This window comes from Ailuropoda melanoleuca, chromosome 10 (assembly GCF_002007445.2).
Source record: "Ailuropoda melanoleuca isolate Jingjing chromosome 10, ASM200744v2, whole genome shotgun sequence".
Taxonomy (NCBI): Eukaryota; Metazoa; Chordata; class Mammalia; order Carnivora; family Ursidae; genus Ailuropoda; species Ailuropoda melanoleuca.
Window position 1 is genome coordinate 12,498,902 of NC_048227.1, and position 12,904 is coordinate 12,511,805.

The 12,904-nt window shown below is 40.7% G+C and overlaps 1 protein-coding gene across 1 annotated transcript in view; it reads left to right on the forward strand.

Moving 5' to 3' along the window:
* AUTS2 (activator of transcription and developmental regulator AUTS2) overlaps positions 1-12,904 on the forward strand; it is a 1,158,739-nt gene that overhangs the window by 600,147 nt on the left and 545,688 nt on the right.

The window sequence follows — 12,904 nt, forward strand, 5'->3', positions numbered from 1 at the left end:
ACAGCAAATAATTTGATCTCTAAAAGAGTTTGGGCTTGGGCCCAGATGACATGCAGTTACTTTTTCTGACAGTAATTCATAATAAAATCTAGCCCCTTTGAAGTCTTTTCTGGTGTGCAAGGCCCTTGTCTTACTATTTGTGATCGTAGAAGGACATGCATCACATTATCTAAAGATTGAATGGATTCTTGAATTGTGGGTTGCAAAGAAAGAAGAGCTGAAGTGTGGCCATTTAGGGTTGAAAGTCAGTCATGACATACGACTTTTGGAGGTCATATTAGGATGAACTTCTCAGAAGTATTAGCAAGCTAGACTCAAGCCTATGTAGTTTGGACCTACAAGTCTTTACATATGTGGAATCAAAGAACCACAAGAGCTGGGGTGCACGGGTGGTTCAGTTGGTTAAGTGGCTGGCTTCAGGCACAGAGCAGATAGCCGCCAAGCCTGTCCTGATTCCAGGGTCCTGGGATCGAGCCCCGCATTGGGTCCCTGCTCAGCGGGGAACCTGCTTCTCCCTCTCCCTACATCTCTGCCTGCTTGTGCTCGCTCGCTCTCTCTCTCTCTGTCAAATAAATAAATAAAATCCTTAAAAAAAAAAAAAAAAAAACCANAAAAAAAAAAGAACCACAAGAGCTGATTCATACCTGGTATGAGTTTCACGTTATTCTTGGAATAGGTCATCTCTAGTGGCATAGGGGTGCCAAGCCCCTCTGGCTGTGGGCACAGTATGAGAGTGGGCCATCTAGACCTGGAGTTTATTGAGCAAAAAATATTGCATTAAGTATTAAAATTTTACATGAACGCGACAAATCTTGTTTCAGGAAATGAGGATTTCCAAGAGAAATAGGGTCCACGTTGAAGGAGGAGGTATTTTGGTATGGATTGGGCACACCTATCAGGAAGAAATTTTGGCCTTCCTGGTTGCAGGAGGTAAATGCTCTGTGGCTTGGGGCCTAATCAGAATTGAAGTTTATCCTCGATAGAGCTGTTCCTAATGGGATTATGTTTTAGGGGAGTTTGGGCATGATGTGTAAAAACCCTAAAGAAGTTGTCTTGATGTTTATAAGCCAAGAAAAACTTTACACGAGTTGGTTTAAGGAATCTGTTTTCTACAGTTTTTCCCTCAGAAGCCGCCCGGGAGGCACTCATCCTTGGCTGATGACCAAGGCTATAGACCACACGCTGTTTCCTTGTGGTTTATTGGCTCAAATAAGAAATTTTAGGAGGGTTTGATAAGGTCTCTTTTCTGTGTAGGATGAAGGTCTTTTTATTCTTGTGAAATTGTTTTCCTGTGTAAATAGAGTGTTGTTGTTCTTATATTTTGTCTTTTTGCCTATATTTGTTGCTTATTGCCGTTTCTGGACCAAGACATATGTTCTCTAGCTATCGCAAAGACAGATGATAATAATGTAATGATTTCTTTTTTTTTTTTTAAGATTTTTTCTTTTTATTTATTTGACAGAGATAGAGACAGCCAACGAGAGAGAGAGAGGGAACACAGGCAGGGGGAGTGGGAGAGGAAGAAGCAGGCTCGTAGCAGAGGAGCCTGATGTGGGGCTTGATCCCATAACGCTGGGATCACGCCCTGAGCCGAAGGCAGACGCTCAACTGCTGTGCCACCCAGGTGCCCCAATAATGTAATGATTTCTAATACAACCACACTAAAATGTGTAATTGTAATAACTTTATTTAACCCTTAGATCAATTCTGTGAGGTAGGTACTTTTATTATACCTGTTTTCCATATAAGGAAACTGACCCAGCAGAGGTTAAATAACCTGCCCAGTCTTGCAGCTAGTAAGTGGTAGAATCAGGATTTAAACTCAGGTATTCTGGCTCTGTAAACCACTGATCTATATCCTGCCTTTGCAAATCGTATTTCAACTTGACAATGAATTTAATGGATTAGTAGGAGATCAGAGGAAAGCCATTCCAAAGAGTTTTAAAAACGATATGGACTTGAGACTATAAGTAGTGACAGGGACGAGGTTCTGCTCCATTTTATCTGTAATGTTCTAATCTCAACATGATAGTCACATATGCAAGTATTTGTGTGGTATTTAGGGGAAGTTTATAGTCTCCGAATGGCTGTAGTTTTAAGAATAGTGTTTGTATTGTCTATGGTGGTATTTAGGATAACTTTAAGGAAACGTTGATCACTTTATACTTGATCTAAGACATATACATATATTTATCTCTGAGATCATATAGAAAGAAACTAAGACAATTACCTCTTAAAAATAATTTATCTTGGCTTTTTTTTTTTTAAGAGGTGGGGTGCAGAGGGAGAGAGACAATCTTAAACAGGCTCCACGTCCAGTGCGGAGCCCAGCATGAGGCATGATCTCACAACCCTGAGATCATGACCTGAGCTGAAATGAGAATCATGACCTGAGCTGAAATGAGAATCGGACCCTTAACCGACTGAGCCACCCAGGCACCGTCTTTTGTCTTGNAGGCATGATCTCACAACCCTGAGATCATGACCTGAGCTGAAATGAGAATCGGACCCTTAACCGACTGAGCCACCCAGGCACCGTCTTTTGTCTTGGCTTCTGATTGAGATGTTTATGTGAATCTTTTCCCCTTAAGACTTGTCTTTCAGGTGCACATAGACTGAATATGCTTAAATATTCATTTGGCCAAGTCTTTCCTTTTCGATTAAGAGGCCATCTTGTGAAAAATGAGACTATGGTAAAGCAGTCATTCCAGCCTTGATTTTCCATGAGGGAAGCTTTGTCACAGCTACTACTAATTCTGACATTAAAATTATCTGTACGTATTAAAGTTAANTTATTAAAGTTAATGGATTCTTAGACTGCATACATTTCAAAGCAGTATTCTGTTGATATGAGACATCTAAGAATCAGCATGTGCAGTAATGAGAGGAAGAAAAATATGGGTTGTCAAGACATGCTCAACTGGCCTTGTTTTGAAATCACATCAGAAAAAAGGAAGTTCTAGTCTTGTGCCAGGTAACTCCGAGATATCTTTGTAATATTAATGGAGATCAGCACTGTTGGCCCATCATTTCTCCTGCCAGAATGACTTTCCTGTTTATTTAGTAAAGGGAAGGGTCTAAAGCCTTGAGCATACAATAATTCACTTGATAAAATCCAGGTTTTTGAAAAACAAGTCATATTAAAACCCTCAGAATTCATTAACAGGTGATAAATGTTGCATTTACTTCCTTATCCCATCACATTCATTAGTAATGGTGATGCACTGACAATTACCGAGTGCTGGTACGTGCCAGGCACTTGCTAAGTGCTTCTAAATGGAGAGGAGTAAAACACACACACCTTTGTTTTATTGAGAGCAGGATTTTATGATTCCACAACTGCTTCTTGAGTAAGAGCCAGGCTTGAAAGGCCAAGTATTTTAGAGAGAGTCTTTGAGGAGGGAGAGGAGAGCCAATGTTCTGGGAGGGGCCCAGAGGCTGCAGGTTGATGGTGCTCTGAGATCAGGGAGGATAAGTGTGATGCCATCTCCCTGAGGGTGGGGGTGGAGAGGGTGGAGATTCGTGGAAAGGGGTGAAGGAAGACCTATGCTACGGAGCAAAGGGAGGGAAAGTCTCCATCCACAGAGTGCAAGTTGGCTGGGTTAGCTATGAGCCCGTCTGAAATCAGCCGCCCATCAGGTATGAGCTTGGAGAAAACAACTGTAGTGTTCGGTGACGGTACCATGAGTCTGGAGGATGATGAAGGCTTCCTTAGCATTTTCTTCAGAACTTTGTAGGAGGCTGACGGTCAGCATACTCTAAATATGAACTGTGCATTCTGCTGCTAGGGAATTCCACCATTTGTTAGCCTGTGGACATAAATGGATGTTCTTTTTCCTTTATAAACTAGTTGTCTACAAGTCTAGAGGGATATTTCTCTTTATCTGTAGGAAAGGGAAGGTACCTATAGGAAATTTTGAGTAAGCCAGAGATTTCCAGAAAACATTAAGAATTGTAGCAAGAAGTGCCAGGATTGCTCAGTATCAGTGATTACCCAGAGTAACTGATGAAAGAAGGATCATGAACAGTGCGTTCCAGAGATGATGTCAGTGCTGCAAAAGGAGAGCTGCCTGCACAGGCCCACACCTCATTTCTCAGGAGAGTGTGCCTGTGAATGACCCTACCAGTTCTAATTAGATGATAATGAAGCAAAATGGTGTGAATCAAAAACTGAAGAGGGGCATCCTATGGCCAAGACTTGATAAATATGGGATTTGAGAAAGAGGACAGGAAATCCCAGAAGAGGAGAACTGGGATTGTAGGGTTTTTTTGCTGTAGATAAGCCAGATTCCCTACCAGGGTACTGCATTTGGGCCAGGAAATGTTTGATTGCCAGTTTCCTTAAAAAGGAGAGGTTCTTGTGCATGTAAGGTTTTGAAGCTAGATTAATGCCGGTGATACTATTTTGGGGATAATCAGTATATCTTTGTGAAAGGTTATTTTGCCTGCTTGGGTCTCCGTTTCTGTTATCTGTCAGATGGGTACAAACACCGCTGTGAGATACTAAATGAGCTGATGTATGCAGGGTTCTTGGCACTTCACCGTTGCTCAGCCTCTCTCTTGAACACCCTCAGAGCTCCTTTTCTTCGTTTCTTGGTATTGAGGGAGGGAGAGGAATTCTGACTTGCAGATCACCTGAGCTCTCAGCTTTATTTTTTGAAAGCGCTGATCCCGCAGCCACACTGAGTGTGCTGCTATCTGCTGGTAATCCGTCTGGTGAAGCCGCGTTCTGCGGAGCAGTGGGCGTCAGCATGAAGAGGTTAACTTGGTCCCCGTCCAGTGCTGAGTGTGGTTTGGGCTGAAGCATGTTAAGGATGAGTAATAGCTGAATTGCTCACGATGCTTAATATTCTTCAGAATGTTTACCTTGTGAGATCTAGATCACTTCTGAACACAAGGGACTGGAGAGCAAAATGTTTGTTACATACCTAATAAAAATCACAATAAGAAGGAATATTGCTTTTCCAGCTTGGCACCCTTTTCCTGCTATCATTTCCCTTCATACTTCCTACCGGACCTGAGGCTTTAACCAAAGATATGGTAGTGAGTGTTGATTGGTAGTTAATCAAATTAAAACCTTTGCTAGGTAATGCCTCATAGATTTTCTTTTGCCAAGGTGGACATTTGAATGGAATGAGAAATACTGTACATTAAGGAGAAAGGGGGGTACTCTTGTTTTCTTTTAAATATGATCATTAGTATTAAAACCGTCTCTTTCCTGCCAGTTGGCGCGTCTCATCTCCTAGCAGCTGTTTTAAATTCCTTAATTGTCTATTGCTTACTCAGCAGTCATCTCACAAATTTCCGCACTGCTGCATGGTTTTTGCTGAACCAAATTCTGACCATGGGGGTGTCAGTCTCACAGGCTGGGCTGAACTGAGTTCTAGTTACCCTCCTCCAGTAATAAGCTTAGCTCTCATTAGACAGTATATTGTCCTGGAGCTTCAGTTCCCTAAGTCTCCTTGGATGTGATTACTGGAGAAGTGGGCATCTGCTGGAGCCTTGGGTTGTCAAATGTGTTACTTCTCATTCTACGGATGTTGTTTGAATTCCGTTTAACCCAATATAGCCTTTTTAATGCTTACAAAGAACAGGAGTTTACTCAGGGGCTTATAGGATGCACATTCTTATGTAATCTCACTGCTCGTAATTTAGTGCAGAATGAAGATAGTGAGCATTTCCACCATGGTCTTTTCATTCCTGTATGGTTAACCATGTCACACTTTGTTCTGTGTCTCATATTTTCTGTTGAAATACCATAAAACGTGTCTGTAAGGTAATATATACCCTTGAGATTAGATGGTCTGTTCTTTCCAGAGGCATCAATACAGCTTATTTCTCAAGCATTTGGTTTAATTACGGTATATTGAAGCCGTACTGAATTGGATACAGATACTGTGCTTTTTGGTAGTACGGTGATACGCCACATTATATATGACGCTTCCATAATGTGATCCACTGCTTTCCTAGTGATGTGAAAGCTGGTAACACAAGCCCAAGTTTTTGTTTATATATCAGATTAACACCCTTCATATCTTACTTCATAGTTATGCACTGCAGGAACATGCATTGTGTAGTGCAGAGTGGCTTATTTTGTCATTTTTCCTTGATTCGTAGTGCAGTCATAAGATAATTAGATTTATTCAGAGTTTCATGCTGCATATGTTCTTGTCTCCCATGTAAATAAATACAAGATAATTTGTAACCATTTTAATTGTCCTAATTTAATTGTCAGTGTTTTTTTTTTTGTTGTTGTTGTTGTTATATATAGGAATAGGCAAAGGAAGTGGTAATTGGGTTTACATATCTAGATTGTATTTTTTAAGTGTATTTGTTTATTTTAAAGTAATCTCTACACCCAAAGTGGGGCTCAGACTCATGACCCTGAGATCAAGAATTGCATGCTCTTCCAACTGAGCCAGCCACGGGCCCCTTACACACTGAGACTTTAAAACACTTGCTTTAACTGTGTGCTTTTCGGCAAGTCATTTAACTTTACTCTCACTATAAAAGTAGGACTGGTAATCCCTTCCTCAGAGTAATCTTGGAAAGTTTAAGTAAAGTCGTGGTGACAGTGCCCTTCCACGGAGTTTATAGCAGGTGCTAAAAAAAAAAAAAATCCTGTGTTTGTTCCTTTCTTTCCGTTAGGAAGAGTGTCTCTTTTATTGATTAGACTTTTGCCATCAAAGGGAAAAAAAGATCTCTGTCTCTTACAAAATTTCTTAGGGAATGCATAAATTCAGTGTGGGCCTTCTAATTCTGACAAATAGAATATTGATTTCGAGTTCACTGCTATAAATTTGCCAAATGAAATGAAAGGTTTATGCTACTCCTTTCAAGTCACTTCTGATATATCTTGAGCAAACAAAGTCTGTATTTAATAGAAGTTTGCTAATTGGAAAGCCCTACTAACTCAACACAGATGTAGAAAATGAGAGGCTGAGAGGAGGCCATGGAACTCTGAGAGTGTAGGATAGAAGCTGCCACTTTGTCATGTCCGTTAGGATGAACTTGACTGTACGAGGCCTTGGTGCTAATTACCTTTAGCATGTTTAAACTCTCACTTCTCACTTGTCAGTGTAGAGACGGGAAAATCCCTATTGGTCTGAACGTGTCACACTGCAGCAAACTGAAAGCTGAAAGCATCAGGAAACTCTAAAGGCGCTACCTCTAGAGACTGCTGATGTTCCAGAAGGAATTCTAATTTAGGGAGCAAAATGACACGGGGGGTCAGGGCGTTACGGGGGGGCTCCTTGTATTCGTTATCGTCTTTCTTCTGTGTGAGCCTGAGATTTCTGGCCCACAGGCGTAAAAGCAAGCATGACTTGAACCCCAGCTAAACTACCGTTAGAGGGAGATTAGCGGCCGTCTGAGAAAGCCAATACATGCCCAGAGAGGAGAGGAAGTAACCCAGATGATGAGAATGCCATCAGCCCAGTGGGATTCTTTTAGTCTTTAGTCGTACTTACAGATGGCATCCCGCTACCTTTGTCTTCCATTTGGACCAAGTCTGACTACCTCTAGACCTGCTATTGTAATGCCAAATCTGTTGTCTTCAAAGTCTGATGGCAGCCTGCCTTGACAGAGTCAAAAACCTACAGAACCCTGAGCCCTTGGTTTCTTGACATGATCTAAAAATGTCTTCACATCCTATCAGATATAAGGAGGAAAAAGAACTGCTTTTGAAGACACTAATGAGCAATGATTATGACAACGAGGTAAAAAAGCAAACATATGCAGACAGATGTATGTCTTGAACATGAAGACTAATAGAAACTAACCTAGTGAGTCCTTACTCCATGCCAGGCACAGTGCTAATACTGTCTATGCACACCACTGCCTTCTAAATTGTATCCTTATTTTATGGTATACATTTTGAGGTTCAGCGAGATAAATAACTTGTTCAAGGTCACATAGCTCATAAACAACAGAACTGAGGTCCAAGCGCCAGCCATCCGATTTCAGAGCCTGACTGAAGAGCCTTTTAGAAAGATCATTGACTAACGTAATATAATAATAAAAAAAATTATTATGAAAAAAGAAAGAAAGATCATTGACTTCTGCAGTAAGACAAAAATGCCAACCCCTGGGAAGAAGAGTCAGAAGAAATGTTAACCCTGTACAGGGCAGTATTGAGGTTCATCTCACCCAACCTAATTTTCTAACATGATAAAGCAGGCCTGCGCTAGCCACTGACTGTTTCAGATAGGTTTGCCTCTGGGGAAGAAAGTGCACTGATTCCTATAACCTACTGTCAGGGTTATTTAAATCTCAGATCCAATCTAGAATTCACTTTAATAATCTTTCATTATTTTCCTGTGTACTCTTATGATTTCTCTCTTGTCTGTGAAGAATATTGCTAGGCACAATGAATTCAATTAGTTCTAGGCTTCCTCCTCTCTGCGTTTAATATCCAAAGCACTTTCTTCTCTTTGGTCCCTGATTTACTGAAATCTGTCGTTATTCTTATAAAAATGATGACATCTGTTGGGCCTGGAAAGTGTCAGTGTAAGTTTGTAACTTGGTGAATGTAAACAGAAGAAATAGCTTGACCAGAAGACCACCCCCACTGGTTTTTCCACGATCCACTTTAGGTACCTTTTGGACTAACGTGACCCGTGTGCTTGTCCAGTAAATATTGACCTCAGGATGGTCACAAAGCTTCTGAGCAGGCGCCACAAGGGAGGGGGACTTTATTTGCCTCAGGGACTGTCAGGATGCTTTCTAGAGTTTATTACTTCGCGTTTGCTTTCTCTTCCATCCCAAGCCAGTCAGGGATGTTAACTTTGAAGATAATAGTAGCTGTCTTCAGCGGGAAAATCCAGCTCTGTTTTGACCCAAAAGGTAATTTAGGATGGCTTATGGAACCCGAAGCTAAACGTCAAATGTAATTAAATGTTACTGCTGTGTCTTGCTTGAAGAAGAGAGCTGCTGAGTTCTAGCACTGTGTTAGAGATATTCGAATTAACCATTTTGATTCTTTTCCACATTATATAAGAGGCCTTATCTCTGGCAGCACAGAAATTTTCCCTGGGGTTACAGGGAGGTGTCACATTTGAGGAAATAGCTATAGTATTTCTTCAGCCTGCTTTTGGACCTACGTTTCTGATAGTTTTTCTTGAAATCTTCACCTGGGTATGACCCTGGAAGATGGCAGAAATGCTCTCTTAAAGTATGTGCAATTTTTTTAAAGAAATTAGTCTTGAGAAAAGCAAGTAGACACTTTTTCAAAAGTTCTTCCCCAAAATGCTTATATTTTTGAATGGGAAAATCTCAGTAGGAGACAGTTACTAATGTAGGTGCTAAGAATTAAGAAAAACATAAATGCTATCTCTCCATGGGGAGATAAAGTGAGGCCTTTTGATAAGGTGTTGCCTGCCTCTGGAAATCAGTCTCATTTTCAAGACATAAATCCAAGTCAGAATAGGAGTGACCCTTTTAATACTGACACTAAAAACTCTTCTCTTGAATGGTGGAAGAAAAAATGGGAGAATTTTGAAATCTTTGACCTCAAGGAACATCTCCCAAAGACCTTACAAATTTCAGGGAAGCTACATTTTCCTCTTCCTTCCTTATTTTCTCTCTGAATCTTCAAATATTCTCTGGGCAATAAATTTTAGAGGTCTTTCAAGGAAAGCAAAACTTGGCTTGTCTACCTGTTAACTACTGCAGTGTGTAGATTCCCGCTGTTCCATGTTACTACTAACCGTAATAAGGAAACACCTATTATTGTCATTATCTGGAAAAAAGAAGCTCCGAGATTGGATTAAGTGAGGTTGTTGTGCCCCTAAGAAACGCAGTATTAGGCAGTAATGAAGGTGTGGCAGCAGGAATGAATGGGCTATTTCATCAGCATGGTTCTCCCCCCCCCACCCTTTCCTTTTCTATAGGAGGAGATTGTGGAGTGAGAGAAGAGCTTGATCTGTTTGGGGAAAAAGTATCACAGCCTATTAGTTAGAAGCAATGAAATTGAGACAGCTTCGGGGACTCCATTAAGTGTGTGGTGTTTAGGCGGACTGTGTCCCTAGGTAAGGAGTGCTGTTGAGGAGGAGAGTATAATTGGGCTGGGGAAATCAACTGGGCTTCAGCGGCCTCCTGTCTCCTTTTGGGGGTGGGGAAGGGAGCTGCACCCCGCCCCCCCGCCGCCTTTCTCTTGGCATAAAAGCCATACTGAATAAACTGGAGGGGAATTTCTTGCTGAGTAGCTGGACTGTCAATATATTTTGAATAATAAAAACAATGGATATAATTAAATTTCATCTGGCATGGGAAGAATTCAGAGCATGTCACTTCAGAACCGTCTCGCGCTATGCTATTCTCCAGGCATCTGGATATCTGGTTGCAGCAGCTGATGGAAAATAATTCAGATTTGATCAGTAATGGCAGTGTCTATAGGGACATGTATTAATGCATTGATGTGTCTGGAATTAGGTTCTTAAATAAAACATCATTCTCATGTATTTATTTTCATTTTAAAGGAATAAGTTGAAATCAGCAAATAGAAGTAGACTGCCTTTTCCCACCCAGACACACATAGGCAAACTTTTTGTGGGCATTAGTTCGGGTCCTGTTAATGTTCACCTGGCTGCGTATCTTTTGGGGTCAGAAAAGGTACAGTGATAGCAAGTCCAGAGTTCAGGTAATCATTATTGTTCTCTTGGGGAAAAAGGTTTCAGAAACTGTCTTCTTTACACCCAGGATACATAACGATAGTTGTGGCTAACATCAAGAATACATTGAAATGACTGCTAATTAAATACCCTTCCATGTGCCAGATGATTTATGTGCACACATACACAGTTGGTTATATGTGAAAAAAGCTTACTTCAACTCTGCTCTGCTACCTGTTAGCTATTAGCTCTTGAGCAACATATAAGCCTCTTTCAGCATCAGTTTTCTCAGAAAAAAGAGGGAACTGGACAAAATAATTGCTGAAATCCTCTCTACTCCAGGCTCGTGCACACACGCACGCACACACGTGTTCTATTTCTGAGTCACTGTGCAATGCTGTTTGATACATATACATAGACGTCCACACACCTGTACAGAACATTTTTAAATAACACCAGTTATTTTTCCTCTTTGAGGTTTTTATTTTTTATTTTTTTTTAGCAATTTATCCTAATTGGTGCTAGATGGTGGCACCCAGGCCCCAAGGAAGAATATATTGCAGTTTGTACAAACTAAAATGCTTTATCCTTGGTTCAGATTTTCAGAATTATAAATGTATATTTTGGGGTATCTTTAGGGGGAAATTATGTTCAGTATTTTACACCAGAGGCCTCACTTCTGCATTCCCACATTGTGTTAGCAGCAGTTTGCTTACCTAGGTGTTTATAGTGGAACTGCCGGGATAGAGAGATGTGGTCTAGTCCCTCCAGGAGCTCATTTTCTTTAGAATCCCATGAAAAAATGGATCAAGTAATAGAGCCAGTTTTGCCATAATAATAATGATCCATTTATCCATTATTCACTATTAGCCAAGCGAGACAGAGAGACAGACACAGAGAAAGGAAGTGTCTGTGTATGTGTGTGTGTTTCCTCAAAAGTAACAGGGTGCTCTGGGGCTCAGTAAGGGGCACTGTGTAGCAGGATAGATTTGTAGATAGTTAAGAGAAGCTCAACTTAAAGGTTGTAGTCCTGTTTGGATACCTGTTGGTTAATTGTGTCCCCCCCCGCCCCCGCCACTGCAGTGCATTCTCTTGAAAGGCAGGAGTCTCCTATTTATCACTTTATCCCCAGGACCTATCATAAGCACCTGGTAACCAATAAATGTTGAGCTGATGTATGAGATTTCCCTATCCCAGAGATTAAATATTATCCTTGCGGTCTAGGGGAATGAAACATCCACATATATACCACAGTAGTTGTGTTTCCATATTCTGCCTCCTGTGGGTACAGTTATTATTTTAGATATTCTAAACTTTTTTTTTTTAAGAGATTTTATTTATTTATTTGGCAGAGATAGAGACAGCCAGCGAGAGAGGGAACACAAGCAGGGGGAGNGAGATTTCCCTATCCCAGAGATTAAATATTATCCTTGCGGTCTAGGGGAATGAAACATCCACATATATACCACAGTAGTTGTGTTGCCATATTCTGCCTCCTGTGGGTACAGTTATTATTTTAGATATTCTAAATTTACAGAAATCAAGACTAATATTTTAACATTTTAATTTTGTCTATAGCAACTAAAGCTGGTTATTTCAGTTTGGTGGCTGTGCCTATCACCTGGTTTCACCCCAGAATTCACAGCGAGGTAACCTAATAAATATCAGCATTGTTTTGTGCCTTTTTTTTCTTTTATCAGATAAAATATTTTTCTTTTATCACATCCCAGATTTTCTTTGTAATGCTGATCATGTTTATGATCAATTGACTTTGTAAATGATACAGTGTGTCTTGTCTCTGCTGGTCTGTAGGCTCCGTGAGGACAGGTACAGTGTCAGTGTGGTATGCCCTAAAATGCCCTGGTCTAGTGAGGGCCTAATGCATAGTAAAGACTCAATGAATATTTTTTGAACATTGATGGAACAAATCAGAACATTATGTCAGCAGCAAACGCCAGCTTTTCCATGTTAGGCATCTACAACTATCATTTAGTGGTAAAACCAGGTAATTTCTGGTATGCACCCTCCACGTTCACATTCAGTAGATTTGTTGAGCACCTTTGGGTGCCAAGTGGGAGGGAAAGAGAAGCATAAGCTACCATTGATTCCTGCCAAGGGCTTATGATTTGGCGGGTGAGACAAGTATATACAAAAATGAGCGCACCCTTGAATCAAGATCACTTTGATACAGTGTTTTTCTAGCTCATAAGATTTTGAGTTCCTGGGTCATCAAAGTAGCCTTCTTTGAAGCTTTGTAAATCACAGAAGGTCAATAAGAGGTATGATACGGAGAC